We start from the raw sequence: 14530 nt of genomic DNA on the forward strand, positions 1-14530 counted from the left end.
AGGGAGAAAGGTTGTTTTCTGCTGTTCCAGAGAAGCGGACACGGAGCTATGGATCCAAACTACAAGAAAGAAGATTCCACCTAAACATTAGGAAGAACTTCCTGACAGTAAGAGCTGTTCGACAGTGGAATTTGCTGCCACGGAGTGTGGTGGAGTCTCATTCTTTGGAGGTCTTTAAGCAGAGGCTTGACAACCATATGTCAGGAGTGCTCTGATGGTGTTTCCTGCTTGGCAGGGGGTTGGACTCGATGGCCCTTGTGGTCTCTTCCAACTCTATGATTCTATGATTCTGTGATTCTATATCAGAGTAGATGTCATCTATTCTTTGAATTATGATTGATTTTATGCTATAGATTTCTTCAGGAGTGTTCAAGGAGCCCACCTCACCTATGTCGATCCTGTTCAGTGCCACTTCTGCCTACAACGGTACCTCCCCACTGCTTTCCAGGCCCTGGGCATAGTCACCCCCTGCACCAGTCATACACCACCACCTCTGAAATAGTGACCTGTTTCAGGCTATTAGCATCACCACCAGCAACAACAAAATGCATGAAGCTCTCAAACCTTCCTCCATACCTCTGGAAAATCCAGAGAAGCATCAAAATCACACCCACCCACTCACCTGTTTCCCAGTATTCCAGTCTTCGCTGGAGAAGCTCAACCAGACTTTTCTCAGAGCATATCAGCCCAAAGTACACACTGTTTCTCTTTATAAGCACTCCATAGATTTTATTTCCCTCTGCAGCTATGTTACATCTTGCCCAATCACCTTCCCCAAGGGCTGAGGCTCCTCCCCTTTCTTCGATACCCAGGGGGCTAAAATCAAACAGATGAATCATTCCCTGCTGCTGTGGAATTCTTTTGGTCCTTGAGCAATTCTCTTTAACATCTCTGGGGAAGGATGTGCAAACCTGGAGTTCAACCACGTTGACTCTAATTATCTTGCGTATTCTGTGAAGTTCTGAAGTTCATAATATAACATTATGTATATTTGACAATGTATGGTTGTGTAAGTAAATATACAGCCATACCTCAGGATAAATGTGCTTCATTTTTTAAAAAATAATATTTATTAAAAGTTTAATAGTTACAGAAAGAAAAAAAGAGAAGAAACAATAAAAAAATTAACAAACAATACCTCAAAGATAAAAAGAAAAAAGAAAAAGCAATACAGCAAAACAGCAAAAAAAAAGAGGGGGGGGGGGACAAAAACATTTAAAAACATATCCAATTTCCATATCTTTACCTTTCATTTACTTCTTTCATTGACCTCCTCTCACCTCCCTTTTTTGTATTCTAGTTCAATTAGATATTTCAGCAAATCCTTTCCATCTTTCCCAATTTTTTGTTCTGTTATTTATCTTAACACAATCTAACTTTAAATTTTCCACTTTGACCCATTAACAATCAGTTTTTGCTTAATTCTTTATAACATTTCTACTAAAACGATATAACTTCATTCCAGCATTCTTCTAACATTCATTAATTTTGCAATATTTCTGTAAATATACTTTGAATTTTTTCCAATCTTCTTCCACCAACTCTTCTCCCTGGTCTCGGATTCTGCCAGTCATTTCCGCCAATTCCATGTAGTCCATCAGCTTCATCTGCTATTCTTCCCGGGTGGGTAAATCTTGTGTCTTCCAATACTTTGCGATAAGTATTCTTGCTGCATACATAAAAAAAGTTCTATCCTTCTTTGGCACCAATTGGCCGACCATGCCCAGGAGAAAGGTCTCTGGTTTCTTCAGGAAGGTATATTTAAATACCTTTTTCATTTCACTATATATCATCTCCCAGAAAGTCTTAATCCTTGGGCACGTCCACCAAAGGTGAAAGAATGTACCTTTAGTCTCTTTACATTTCCAACATTTGTTATCGAGCAAATGATAAATTTTTGCAAGTTTGACTGGTGTTATGTACCACCTGTAAATCATTTTCATTAAATTCTCTTTTAAGGCATTACATGCCGTAAACTTCATACCTGTGGTCCATAACTGTTCCCAGTCAGCCATCATAATGTTATGTCCAACATCTTGTGCCCATTTAATCATAGCAGATTTCACCGTTTCATCTTGAGTATTCCATTTCAACAGCAAGTTATACATTCTTGACAAGTTCTTAACTTTAGGATCTAACAATTCTGTTTCTAATTTTGATTTTTCCACCTGGAAGCCTAATTTTTTGTCCAGATTATATGCCTCCATTATTTGATAGTAATGGAGCCAATCTCGCACACTGTTTTTCAATTTTTCAAAGCTCTGCAATTTTAGCTTGTTCCAAAATTTCCCAATACTTCAGCCATTTGGCCTCCATATTGAGTTTTTTCAATGCCTTCGCTTCCATTGGTGACAACCATCTTGGGGTTTTATTTTCTAACAGATCCTTATATCTTATCCAGACATTAAACAATGCTTTTCTGACAATATGATTTTTAAAGGCTGTATGTACTATGATTCAAGGTAAGTATTTTCGGGTTGCACTCCATGGCAACCCAGAAGTAACGGAGCACGTTACTTCCGGGTTTCGCTGTGCGTTGATTCGCAGACAGTCAAAATGATGTCACGCGCATGCGCAGAAGCGGCGGAACGTGACCCACGCCCGTGGAGATGCCTGAACGTGAGTTGCATTCGCTTCAGGGTGCAGACGGGGCTCAGGTACGGATCCCGTTCGCATCCCGAGGTACCACTGTACTAGATAAATTAATGGGAAGGATAGAATGGGAGGCTGAAGGTGTGTTGGAAGAGAATGGTGATTGGATGGGAGTTTTGAAAGGGAGTTTGAATATTGGTGTGATGTGAAAAAGTATAATAATAATAATAATAATAATAATAATAATAATAATAATAATAATTTATTATTTGCACCCCTCCCATCTGGCTGGGTTTCCCCAGCCACTCTGGGCAGCTTCCAGCAAAGATTAAAAATACATTAAAATGTCAGGATGTCAGGAGTCCAGTTCCCGGATTGAAAACACATATATAGGTCTTTGGCTCACTACTGGGCGTAACATTTACTGTGAACAGAACATGTTTAACTAAACTATAAAGGTGGGTTGATTATGTTAGATCAATTCAATGATTTCTTTTTATAACAAGAGATATAAGCATATTGTTTCCAGATAGGGAAGGGGCAATGCTGCCATGAACATCACAACTATGATTTAGAATGAAGCTCAAGAGATGCAGGGGTGCTGAATTTTGGTAGTTTTACCATATGCCCATTTGGTAGTTTTGCCACATGTCCTGGCGTCAGTGTTGTCTGCTGCTCAACCTGCATAAAGATCTCTTTCATATTTACAACTGAGAGCCTCTATGTGTTTTGGGTGGGAGCCAGGATGAAAGACCATTTGTTTTGCATGCAGAGTATAATGCAGAAAGGTCATGAGATTTTCTTCCTGGACTATAGGAGAACAATGTTATGGATGTTCTGTTACATAAGTGAAATTGTGATGGCCGATTGCTCTGAAATGAAAGAGCACAATGTGCAGAACTCTTCATGAGGGGCATAGGAGTTGGATTTGAATAATTGGAGTTGTAATGGAGTGCATCTGAACCATCTGTTCTATCGATTACTATTTAAAAGGTTATTTGGTTTTATAGTACAGATTTCCTCCTAGATGCCCAGGATTGTGTACAGACCATTCCTATCTCAAAACCAATGAGACTTGGAATTGACTTGGAATTGAGCCACTTGGCGCTAAAGCAGGGGTGGCAAACTTATAGACCTGTTGAGATTGCTGGACTCCATTTCTAATTATCCATGACCATTGGCTATTACGGCTTCTTTCTCTCCTTCCCCTTTTTGTCTCTCTCATACACACACACAGAAACATTCACTAAATTTATCAAACACAAACACCACACATCATCCACCTTCACACTTTATCAAAGAGCTACTAAACCAATCTGTCAAGTTTTGCAACTGGCAGCCCATTCTCTGGGAGATGCTGAGAATCAGTTATTTGATTCAGTGTAGCTACCCTTTCAACTAAGTAGGCCTTTTTGTTTCTTTTCTTTACATTTTATTTATCTTTTCACAGAACATGTACGATGGAACGGATGATCATTTTCAATGACAATATTAACTATTTTTTTTTAATTTTGGGCGGAGAGGGTGTTGGACTGGGTGGCCTAAGCTTCCTAGGAGGCCTCTTGGTGGGTCTTGGTGGCTTTCTGATGGGTCCATGAGGTTTGGCCGGTTGAATCAAGTTACGTCTGTCAGAGAAAGGCAATTTGGTATATTAGTTTGCTGTTATTTCATTCTGCAACTCTCTACTATTTAGGCTTTGCTTTTTCTTCGTTACTCATTTTTTACACTGTCTTCTTATGCCATGTAACAAAATTCAATAAAAATTGGGGAGAGACTGAGAGATTCAAAGCACCACAACATGGTTCAGACTTTTCTTTTCTTTTCGTGTTTGTGTGTGTGTGTGTGTGTGTGTGTGTGTATAACCAGTGTGAAGCAGCATGTGCCTCTGTTGCATCAGTGTTGAGAGAAGGCATTGATCCTGTGGAGTGAGATGTCAGAAAAGAAGGAGAACCAGGCAGCATTGGTTCAGCTTGAGGTCTGCCCGATACCTGTCTGGTGCAGTGGCGTAGCGTGGGTTGTCAGCACCCGGGGCAAGGCAGTGAGAGAGAGTGAGTGAGCCAGGTAGGGGCAGAGAGCTGCGAGCTGCGAGCGCACCCCCCAGATGTTGCGCCTAGTGCGGCTGGCACCCCCTGCACCCCCCACGCTACGCCACTGGTCTGGTGACCTGTCCCCTAAAATCCCTAGATCCCTCTGGGCCATCTAACCTGATTAATGCATTTCTCAACCCAAGCTTAGGATGAATCCTGCTCAATAGACCCAACATGTCTTGGGATTTGGCCAAATCTGGTGCACAGTCCAACAAAAGACAGTTAAAAGCTTTATCTCAATGAGTGGCGTAGCGTGGGTTGTCAGCACCCGGGGCAAGGCAGTGAGAGAGAGTGAGTGAGCCAGGTAGGGGCAGAGAGCTGCGAGCTGCGAGCGCGCCCCCCAGATGTTGCGCCTAGTGCAGCCGGCACCCCCTGCAGCCCCCACGCTACGCCACTGGTCTGGCTTTATCTCAATGAGTGATCTCAGGGCTGCTAGGGACTAGGTCATTCAGTAGTCAAATAACTAGGTAAACATTGTGAACTTGGCCGGCAACAGTGACAGCCTCACCAAGGTTTCGGTTGCCAGTTTTCGGATCTGAGATTGAGTTGGACATTATAGGTGGTCTTCCATATTGTTTATTAAAGCACTTATTAAATTGTTATGTTTTCTGTCATCCAATAGGTTGGTGCTATCATTTTTTGTTTTACTATTCTTCAAATGACTGCAGGATTTATTTGAATAGATACAATAGTGGTATTAAAGAGATAGTACCTTCCCTCCTGAAGGTAACAATGTTTTAGCACAACCATTTTTGACTCAAACATTCTTTTTGACACATGGAAAATTACTCATTAATGACACATTGATCTATGTAGTTTTTGTGATTCTTGTTCTCACCTCAGGCAGCAAACCCATTTCTCAGCACAGATTCCGATGGCCACAAAATCACGATAGCAGTTCAAGACGGCACAGTGGCCCTGAAAGGCATGGCACATGGTCTGGTCTGTTACATTAGCAAAACCTATTCACAAAAACAAGAAATGGAACAGGACTATTCATTAATTTATTATTTTCTTTATTTCACTCATAGGTTTCAGGGTGGTTCACAATATGAAATAATACCAAATACCTAGTACTAAGCTGCTATTTCTACCTCTACTACAACTGCCAATGGTGTTTTCTGTATACAGTGCCCTAGAGTGGTGAGCAGGGGGGCACACACAACTTTCCATGAGTGGCTGGGGCAACCCAGCCAGATGGGTGGGTTATAAATAATAACATCATTGTTCTTATTCTTTAAAAATGAAATATTACTAACAACTAAATAATATTTAATTTAATAAATTTAATTTTATTATTTATACCCCTCCCATCTGGCTTGGTTGCGCCAGACATTTTGGACCATATAAAAACATAATAAAACAAGCATTAAAAACTTCACAATGCAGTTCTGCCTTCAGATGTTTTCTAAAAGTTCTGCACTTCTTTATCTCTTTGACAACTGATGGGAAGGCATTCCATAGGGAATGTGCCACTAACCCTAACAAGAGGGACTTTCTGCCTGTTTACGTAACCTTCTCTCTCACCTCAACCTTGGCCATGTGCATCGCACGAGAGGGACCCCCCTTGCCCAGATTGTTACATTTGGGGGGGGAGGGGTTCTACCTCTATCTCAGAGAATGCCCTCTCTTGGGCCACCACAACCCAAACTTCCAATGGTGTCCAAATGTCAAGAGGGCCCCATCCATTGATCTTAACAATCAATAAGATCGGTTAGGAAGGAGACAATATTCCAAATGATTGGGGCCTAGCTCTTTTAAGACTTTAAACACTGCGGTGTGCACTTCGAGTGGGAATTGGAAACGAACTGGCAATCAACTGTACATAATACTTGGCTGTAGTGCAAAACTGAGAGGTTTTCTTTTATCAAGAGGTGATGAAAGAACTTACTTGGATCTGAAAAGAGCACCAAGACAAGAAGGTACCAGGTCTTCATAGCTATGATAGGTCAAGGTGAGATGTTTGGTGAGGGGGCTTGTTGTACCTAGGAAGTAGAAACCAAGGGGTGAACATGAGGCTATGGGGTTCCTCCACCCTCCTTTAGGTTGTAGAACTCTGTAGATTGCAACTTATTGAGTTATTCATTAGATCTTCAGGGTGGGAGATTCAATAGCTATCACAGAGATTGCCCTCTCTCGGGCCACCACAACTCAAACTTCCAATGGTGTCCAAATGTCAAGAGGGCTCCGTCTGTTGATCTTAACAACCAATAAGGTTTGTGAGGAACGAGACAATATTCCAAATGATTGGGGCCTATGTCATTTAAGATTTAAACACGGCTTATTTATTTACGAGAAAGCAAGATTATCACCACAACCTTGTCTTTCTGCTAAAAATGCAGAGAAACCTTGCATAATATATGAATGGCTACATACTAGGAATATGCATATACTCCTTTGTAGACGGGAGCAGACTCACCTACCCCAACAGAGCAAATACTTGCAGTCATTGTATACCAACAAGGCAAGAGAGTGCCTTGGGTGAATGTGCTATGCTTCATCATTCAAAGCTTGGTGGGAGGGGCAGGAGAATTTGTGGCAACATCTTTGTGGCTTCCATCCAGTTCTGAACTTATTGCTCTGGACCATAAGCCTTGGGTAGTGATTCCTGAGTGTTCTGTCTGCTGCTCAGCCTGTACTGTTACCTGGATGAATAATTAAGCTCCTCTGGATCCATGCATATTTTTGGTAGAAGGGTGGAAGGAGGTCATTGCTACTGCAAGCAGAGTGTAATAAAGAATGGTCATGTGATTTTCTGCTTGAACTGTAAGAGAATGATATAATCAATGACCTGTTGCTGAAGTGAAGTTATGATGCCACATTATTCTGAAAGCAAAGATTATAATGTGCAGAACTCATGAACCTTGCTTCATGAGAAGCATTAGAGTTGGATTGAAATATTTAGGATTCCAATGGAGTGCATCGGACCAAATGCTATCTGTTCTTTGAATTGTTTTCAAAAGGGCTCTTTGTTTTTATAATACGATGGTATCTTGGGTTACATATGCTTCAGGTTATAGACTCCGCTAACCCAGAAGTAGTGCTTCAGGCTAAGAACAGAAATCGTGCTCCGGCGGCACAGCAGCAGCAGGAGGCCCCATTAGCTAAAGTGGTGCTTCAGGTTAAGAACAGTTTCAAGTTAAGAACGGACGTCCGGGACAAATTAAGTACTTAACCCGAAGTACCACTGTACACATTTCCTCCTGTGTACAGGCCATTCCCATCCTGAAATCAACTGAGTTTTAACTCTCTTGGAATTCATAGAAGCATAAAAATGTAAAGTTGGAAGCGACCCCCAAGAGACATTTAGGACAACCGCTTGCAATGCCAGAATCTCAACTTAATTTCTATGACACTTTATATTTTTACGAAACAAACAAACAAAAACAACCCAACAATCCTCAGTGTTCTTATGGAATGGGAATTGACCGATTTTTAACGTTAAGGTATGGGTGGCTAACATAGCCCTGCAGAGATTGCTGGTCTCCAACTCCCATCAACCCTGACCATTGACTATGATGACTGGAGTTGATCAGTACTAGTGTCCAATAACATTTGAAGGGCCACAGGTTCCTCACTCCTAGCTGTGTTTTCATTGGGTAGAGGAATAATTGTGAATTATTGATGCAGTGGTAGATTTTTTTCAATGACAGGCTGAATTATTATTTTAATATAAAGGGGGGTTAATGGACCAGTAGGGTAATGGTTTGATTGGCTTAGGCTTCTTGGGGAGGGGGGGTTATTAGGCTTCTTGGGGTATATATGAGGCCTCTTGGTAGGTCTTGAAGGCTTTCCAATTGGTCCATGAGGCATGACGTACTGAACCTTGTCACTTCTGTCAGAAAAAGACAGTTTCATTTATTAGTTTGCTATTACTTCATTATGCAACTCGCTACTACTTATGCTTTTCTTTTACTTCGTTACTTACTCATTTTTTTCAGTGCTTTCTTCTAGCATGTAACAAAATTTAACAAAAATAGGAGGGAAACAGGGACCTTCAAAGCACCACCACCAAGATAATTCAGAGATTATATATATATCGAGAGAGAGAGAGAGAGAGAGAGAGAGAGAGAGAAAAGCTTTTCTCCCAAAATTTGGGCTCATTCTCAAATAAAAGAGCATTGTGAAGCAGCATGTGCCTCTTCTGCATCAGTGTTGAGAGAAGGCATTGATCCTGTGGAGTGGGATGTCAGAAAGCTAGGACAGCCAGGCAGCATTGGGTCTACCTTCTACTGAGAAGATGCAGCTGGCGGACATTTGGTAATGGAGCTTTTACAGTTTGTCTGCTTGAGGTCTGCCTGATACCTGCCTGGTGACCTGTCCCCTGACACCCCTGGATCCCTCTGGACCATCCAACCTGGGCCATCCAACTGTTCAACAAAAGACAGTTGAAAACGTTATATCCATGAGTGATCTCAGGGTTTCTAGGGACTAGGTCTTTCAGCAGCCAAATATCAACGTAAACACTGTGAACTGGGCTGGCCACAGTGACAGCCTCACCAAGGTCTCTTCTGCCAGTTGTAGGATCTGAGATTGAGTTGGACACTATGGGTGCTTTTCCATATTGTTTATTAAAGCTCTTATTAAGTCATTATGTTTTCTGTCATCAAATAGGTTTGTGATATCTTTTTTTGTTTTACCATTCTTCAAATGACGGCACGATTTATTTCAATAGATACAATAGAGTTATGAAAGAGATTGTAGCTCACTCCTGAAGGTAACAATGTTTTAGCACAACCATTTTTGACTCAAACTTTCTTTTTGACACATGAAACATTCCTCATTGACGACACATTCATTTATTTACTGCTAGTGATTCTTGTTCTCACCGCAGGCAGCAAATCCATTTCTCCGTTGGCACGCACATTCTAACGACAATAAAATTGGGATAGCATTTCGAGACGCCACAGTAGCCCCCAACGTTATGACACATGACCTGGCCTACTATGTTAGCAAAACCTATTCACATGATAACAAAAGCAGCAAATGGAAGAGGACTATTCATTCACTTATTATTTTCTTTATTACATCCAAATATCTCTAGGTGGTTCACAATATGAAATAAGACTAAATACCTAGTACTAAGCCGCTATTTCTACCTCTACTACAACTGCCAATGGTGTTTTTTGTATACAGTGCCCTAGAGTGGTGGGCATGGGGGCACACACAACGTTCCATGAGTGGCTGGGGCAACCCAGCCAGATGGGTGGGTTATAAATAATAACATTATTGTTATTATTCTTAAAAAATAAAATACAAGTAATAAATAAAAATAGAATAGAATTTAATAAATTTGTTTTTTATTTATACCCCTCCAATTTGGGTGGGTTGCCCCAGCCACTTTGGACACATATAAAATAGAAAAAAAACATTAAACATTCAAAACTTCCCAATACAGAGCTGCTTCAGATGTCTTCTAAAAGTTCTGTAGTTCTTTATCTCCTTTACATCTGATGGGAAGGCATTCCACAAGGAGGGTTACACTAACCCTAACCAGAGACTCCCTCTGCCTGTTTACAAAACCTTCTCCCTCACCACAACCTTGGCCATGTGCAGCGTGAGAGAGGGGACCCCTGCCTAGCTTGGTACATCTTTTCTTCGGGGTAGGGATGGGGGATTCAATATCTATCACAGACATTGCCCTCTCTGTGGCCACCACAACTGAAACTTCCAATGGAGTCCAAATGTCAAGAGGGCCCCGTCTGTTGATCTTAACAACCAATAAGGTTTGTGAGGAAGGAGACAATATTCCAAATGATTGGGGCCTTGGTCATTTTAGATTTAAACACTGCTGTGAGCACTTTGACTGGGACTTGGAAACACCTCAGTTTAAGAACGGTTTTGGTTCAAGAATGGACTTTTGGAACAGATTAAGTTTCTAAACTGAGGTACCACTGTACATTACTTCTGGTAAATGAGACAACTTAGCCGTTAGAGGGCCATGAGAAATTGTGTCCTGGGTTTTCCACTCATCTACCCATGTTCTACCTGAAACCCATGGGGCACATTGGTTGCCAGATGTAAAATATATTGGCATTAATTTTAGCACTCCTTCCCCATAAGATGGCTATTTGACAGTCTGACCCACCTTCTCCCTAATATTGTCTAGACAATAAATATTTTACCTTACCGGAGCAGGTTTAGATTCCCTAATTGCTGAGGTACAGTCCTAGCAGTCCTCCATCTTTTCAACCTACTAAGGATCTTTAAAATAGTCTTTCAAAGATTCCCCTGTGGAGAAAATGGTCCTGGTGGCCAACATCAAAAGTGGGTGGAGCAAAACCAAAGTGGGTGGATACACCTCCTCCTCCTTTTCCTCTCTTGACCAATCTGTCAAGTTTTGCAACTGGCAGCCCATTCTCTGGGAGATGCTGAGAATCAGTTATTTGATTCAGTGTAGCTGCCCTTTCAACTAAGTAGACCTTTTTGTTTCTTTTCTTTTCTTTACATTTTATTTATCTTTTCACATAACATGTACGATGGAACGGATGATCATTTTCAATGACAATATTAACTTTTTTTCATTTTTGTCCGAGAGGGTGTTGGTTTGGGTGGCTTAGGCTTCCCAGGAGGCCTCTTGGTGGGTCTTGGTGGCTTTCCGATGGGTCCATGAGGGTTGGCCGGTTGAATAATAAGTTTGCTGTTATTTCATTCTGCAACTCTCTACTACTTAGGGACACATACCTGTGGTGGCCAATAGCTTGCCTTGGGTGAGGATAATATCAAACATGGGTGGATCAAAACCCAAGTGGGTGGGTCCACCTCGTCCTCCGTTTCTCACTTCTTTTTAACTTTTCTCTCTCTCATACACACACACAGAAACATTCAACCAAATTTATCAAACACAAAGGCCGCACATCACCCACCTTTACACATGATAAAAGAGCTACTAAAACAATGTGTCATGTTTTGCAACTGACAGCCCATTATCTGGGAGATGCTGAGAATCGGTGATTTGATTCAATTAAGTAGCCTTTTCCGTTTGTTTCCTTTTAATTTTATTTATCTTTTCAAATAACATGTATGATGGAGTGATTAGTCCTTTTCAGTGACAGGCTGAATTATTATTATTTTCTATTAAGGAGAAGTCTCCGACCAGTAGGGTCCTGGTTTGATTATCTTATGCTCATTGGCGGGTGTACGATGTCTCTTGCCGGGTCTTTTTGACTTTCCGATGTGTCCATGAGTTTTGGCCCGTAGAATCAAGTCACGTCTGTCAGAGAGAGACAATTTGGTATATTAGTTTGCTGTTATTTCATTCTGCAACTCTCTACTACTTAGGCTTTTCTTTTTCTTTGATACTCATTTTTTTCCGGTGTCGTCTTCTAGCATGTAACAAAATTCAGTAAGAATTGGGAGGAGACAGGGATTTGGGCAAATTCCCTGCAATAAAAGAACATTGTGAAGCAGCACATACCACTGCTACATCAGTGTTTAGAGAAGGCATTGATCCTGTGGAGTGGGATGTCAGAAAGGAAGGAGAGCCAGGCAGCATTGGGTCTACCTTCTACTGGGAAGATGCAGCTGGTGGACATATGGTAATGGTGCTTTTACACTTTGTCAGCTTGAAGTCTGCCCAATACCTGCCTGGTGACCTGTCCCCTGACATCCCTGGATCCCTCTGGGTCATCCAACCTGATTCATGGATTTCTCAACCCAAGCTCAGCCTGAATCCCTCTCAATGGACCCAACTTGTCTTGGGATTTGGCTGAATCTGGTCACAGTCCAACGAAAGACACTTAAAAGCATCATCTCAATGAGTGATCTCTTGGTTGCTAGGGACTAGGTCTTTCAGCAGTCAAATATCAACGTAAACACTGTGAACTGGGTTGGCCACAGTGACAGCCTCACCCAGGTCACGTCTGCCAGTTGTAGAATCTGAAATTGAGTTGGACACTATAGGTGCTCTTCCATATTGTTTACTTAAGCAGTTATTAAATGTTATAATTTTTGTCATCAAATAGGTTTGTGATATCTTTTTTTGTTTTACCATTCTTCAAACGACTACACAGTTTATTTGAATAGATGAGTAGTGTTATGAAAGAGATTGTAGTTCACTCCTGAGGGTCACAACTTTTTAGCACAACCATTTTGGACTCAAACATTCTTTTTGACACATGAAACATTGATCATTAATGACACATTCATTTATTTAGTGCTTTTGATTTTTGTTCTCACCGCTCGCAGCAAACCCATCTCTCACTACAGATGTCGATGGCCTCAAACCCATCCGGGCATCTCAAGAGGGCGCAGTGGCCCCCAAAGGCAGTGCAGAGGATCTGCAGTGATATCATAGCAAAACCTATTCACATGAGAACAAAAACAACAAATGGAACAGGACTATTCATTCATTATTTCCTTTATTACATCCAAAGGTGACAGCGTGGTTCACAATATGAAATAATACAAAATCCCTAATATTAAGCCGCTCTTTCTACCTCTAATGCAACTGCCAATGGTGTTTTCTGTATACAGTGCCCTTGAGTGGGTGGAAGGGGGGAACACAAAACAATTCAAGAGTGGCTGCGGCAATCCAGCCAGATGGGTGGGGTATAAATAATAACATTATTGTTATTATTCTTAAAAAATAAGTTGTTAGTAGGAAATAATTATAAAATAACATTTAATTTAATAATTCTAATTTTATTATTAATACCTCTCCCATCTGGCTGGGTTGCCCCAGATATTTTGTACCATATAAAAACATAATAAAACATCAAGCATTAAAAACTTCTTCATACAGTTCTGCCTTCAGATGTCTTCTAAAAGTTCTGTAGTTCTTTATCTCCTTGACATCTGATGGGAAGGCATTGTACAGGGAGGGTTCCACTAACCCTAACCAGAGACACATTCTGCCTGTTTACAAAACCTTCTCCCTCACCACAACCTTGGCCATGTGCAGCGTGAGAGAGGGGACCCCTGCCCAGCTTGGTACATCTTTTCTTCAGGGTAGGGGTGGGAGATTCAACATCTATCACAGAGAATGTCCTCTCTTGGGCCACCACAACCCAAACTTCCCGTGGTGTCCAAATGTCAAGAGGGCCCCATCTGTTGATCTTAACAACCAATAAGGTCTCTTTGGAATGAGGCAATATTCTAAATGATTGGGGCCAAGGTCATTTAAGACTTTAAACACTGTTGTGAGCACTTTAAATTGGACCTAGAAATGAACTGGCAATCAACGGTACACAATACTTGGTTGTAGTGTAAATCTGGGAGGTTTTCCTTTTATCTAGAGGTGATGAAAGAACTTACTTGGATCTGAAAAGAGCACCAAGACAAGAAGGTACCAGGTCTTCATAGCTATGATAGGTCAAGGTCAAATGTTTGGTGAAGCAGCTTCTTGAACCTAGGAAGTAGAAACCAAGGGGGAAACAGGAGGGTTTTTTTTGGGGGGGGGGTTCCTCCATCCTCCTGTGTCCTTTAGGTGGTAGAACTCTGTAAATTGCAAGTAATTGAGCTATTCAACCCATCAGAGTGGGCTTATTTATTTTCAAGAAATCAAGATTATACCCACAACCTTGTCTTTCTGCTAAAAATGCAGAGAAACCTTGCATATAATCCTTTGTAGATGGGAGCAGACTCACCTGCCCCAACACAGCAAATACTGGCTGCCATTGTATTCCCACAAGGCAAGAGAGTGCCTTGGGTGAATGTGCTATGCTTCATCATTCAAAGCTTGGTGGGAGGGGCAGGAGAATTTGTGGCGACATCTTTGTAGCTTCCATCCAGTTCTGAACTTATTGCTCTGGACCAGAAGCCTTGGATAGTGATTCCTGAGTGTTCTGTCTGCTGCTCAGCCTGTACTGTTATTTGGCTAAATAATTAAGGTCCTCTGCGTCCATGCATAT

At 41.4% G+C, this 14530-nt stretch overlaps 1 long non-coding RNA gene across 1 annotated transcript; it reads right to left on the reverse strand.

Annotated features, from left to right (window-relative positions):
- Nucleotides 1-11718: 11718 nt before the first annotated feature.
- On the reverse strand, nucleotides 11719-14015 carry LOC310674444. Its single transcript, XR_014509599.1, has 3 exons — nucleotides 13935-14015; nucleotides 12858-12981; nucleotides 11719-11892 (listed from the first exon to the last, which is right to left on the reverse strand). It is a non-coding gene; the product is annotated as an uncharacterized lncRNA (long non-coding RNA).
- Between the last annotated feature and the right edge of the window lie 515 nt (nucleotides 14016-14530).

This window comes from Podarcis tiliguerta (assembly GCF_965153285.1).
Source record: "Podarcis tiliguerta genome assembly, chromosome: 3".
Classification (NCBI taxonomy): Eukaryota; Metazoa; Chordata; class Lepidosauria; order Squamata; family Lacertidae; genus Podarcis; species Podarcis tiliguerta.